General features: G+C 35.4%; 1 non-coding gene across 1 annotated transcript in view; it reads left to right on the top strand.

Annotated features, from left to right (window-relative positions):
• TRNAQ-UUG (transfer RNA glutamine (anticodon UUG)) overlaps window positions 1–15 on the top strand; it is a 72-nt gene extending 57 nt beyond the window's left edge. The window contains exon 1 of the tRNA in view: window positions 1–15. This exon is cut by the window's left edge and continues 57 nt beyond it. This is a non-coding gene — a tRNA (tRNA-Gln).
• Window positions 16–2,500: the final 2,485 nt, after the last annotated feature.

The raw sequence follows: 2,500 nt of genomic DNA, 5'->3' as shown, positions 1-2,500 counted from the left end.
ATCTCGGTGGGACCTTGAGAAGTTTTGCACGTACCGTTGAAATATGCTGTTCAATTCTGTACTTGTAATAATCCTCATTTATAAAGAAGCATTCTGGACTATGAATCCAGACATACAAGTTCAATTCTTAGATTCTATGGAACCATTTTTGCACGTAAATTTAATTTCTGGGATAATTATACTAAAGTGAGCACTCTGGACTATGAATCCAGTCATCCAAGTTCAATTCTTAGATTGTCCGGAACCATTTTTGCACATAAAGGTCACCTCTGGGATATTTATAATAATATGAGCCTTTTTTGAAAAGCTAGCCCTCTAAGCGAATCATTTAAGATTGTTTTTGAAATGTGGTTCCATGGTGTAATGGTTAGCACTCTGGACTCTGAATCCAGCGATCCGAGTTCAAATCTCGGTGGGACCTTTGTATTTTATTGCACTTACAGTTCAAATATCCTGTTCAATCTTGTACTTCTTACTAATGTTCATTTTCAGGGAAGCACTCTGGATCATGAATCCAGCCATCCAACTTCAATTCTCAGTTTGACCAGAATCATTTTTGCACATAAAGTTCAACTATGTGGTAATTAGAAGAAAATTGGCCTCTTTTGAAGCTTTAAATCTAAGGAAAAATGTATAAATGTCTTTGAAATGTGGTTCCATGGTGTAATGGTTAGCACTCTGGACTTTGAATCCAGTGATCCGAGTTCAGATCTCTGTGGGACCTTGAGAAGTTTTGCACGTACAGTTGAAATATGCTGTTCAATTCTATACTTGTAATAATCCTCATTTATAAAGAAGCATTCTTGACATACAAGTTCAATTCTTAGATTCTATGGAACCATTTTTGCACGTAAATTTAATTTCTGGGATAATTATACTAAAGTGAGCACTCTGGACTATGAATCCAGTCATCCAAGTAAAATTCTTAGATTGACCCCAACCATTTTTGCACATAAAGTTCAACTATGTGGTAATTAGACCTTGAGAAATTTTGCACGTACCCTTAATATATGCTGTTCAATTCTTTACTTGTAATGATCCTTATTTATAAAGAAGCATTCTGGACTATAAATCCAGACGTACAGGTTAAATTCTTAGATTGTCCGAGACCATTTTTGCACATAAAAATAATTTCTGGGATAATTATACTAAAGTGAGCACTCTGGACTATGAATCCAGTCATCAAAGTTCAATTCTTAGATTGCCTGGAACCATTTTTGCACATAAAGGTCATCTCTGTGATAATTATACTAATATGATCCTATTTTAAAGCTAGCCCTCTAAGCCAATAGTTTGAAAATGTTTCCTGAATGTGGTTCCATGGTGTAATGGTTAGCACCCTGGACTCTGAATCCAGTGATCCGAGTTCAAATCTCGGTAGGACCTTTGTATCTTTTTGCACTTACAGTTCAAATATCCTGTTCAATCTTGTACTTCTTACTAATGTTCATTTTCAGGGAAACACTCTGGATCATGAATCCAGCCATCCAACTTCAATTCTCAGTTTGACCAGAATCATTTTTGCACATAAAGTTCAACTATGTGGTAATTAGAAGAAAATTGGCCTCTTTTGAAGCTTTCAATCTAAGGAAAAATGTATAAATGTCTTTGAAATGTGGTTCCATGGTGTAATGGTTAGCACTCTGGACTTTGAATCCAGTGATCCGAGTTCAGATCTCTGTGGGACCTTGAGAAGTTTTGCACGTACCGTTGAAATATGCTGTTCAATTCTATACTTGTAATAATCCTCATTTATAAAGAAGCATTCTGGACATACAAGTTCAATTCTTAGATTCTATGGAACCATTTTTGCACGTAAATTTAATTTATGGGATAATTATACTAAAGTGAGCACTCTGGACTATGAATCCAGTCATCCAAGTTCAATTCTTAGATTGTCCGGAACCATTTTTGCACATAAAGTTCAACTATGTGGTAATTAGACCTTGAGAAATTTTGCACGTACCCTTAATATATGCTGTTCAATTCTTTACTTGTAATTATCCTTATTTATAAAGAAGCATTCTGGACTATAAATCCAGACGTACAGGTTAAATTCTTAGATTGTCCGGAACCATTTTTGCACAAAAAGGTAATTTCTGGGATAATTATACTAAAGTGAGCACTCTGGACTATGAATCCAGTCATCAAAGTTCAATTCTTAGATTGCCTGGAACCATTTTTGCACATAAAGGTCATCTCTGTGATAATTATACTAATATGATCCTATTTTGAAGCTCGCCCTCTAAGCCAATAGTTTGAAAATGTTTCCTGAATGTGGTTCCATGGTATAATGGTTAGCACTCTGGACTCTGAATCCAGCGATCCGAGTTCAAATCTCGGTGGGACCTTTGTATTTTATTGCACTTACAGTTCAAATATCTTGTTCAATCTTGTACTTCTTACTAATGTTCATTTTCAGGGAAGAACTCTGGATCATGAATCCAGCCATCCAACTTCAATTCTCAGTTTGACCAGAATCATTTTTGCACATAAAGTT

Source organism: Crinia signifera, chromosome 11, assembly GCF_055691185.1.
Source record: "Crinia signifera chromosome 11, ASM5569118v1, whole genome shotgun sequence".
NCBI classification, from domain to species: Eukaryota; Metazoa; Chordata; class Amphibia; order Anura; family Myobatrachidae; genus Crinia; species Crinia signifera.
This window is presented reverse-complemented; position numbering and strand designations above follow the sequence as displayed.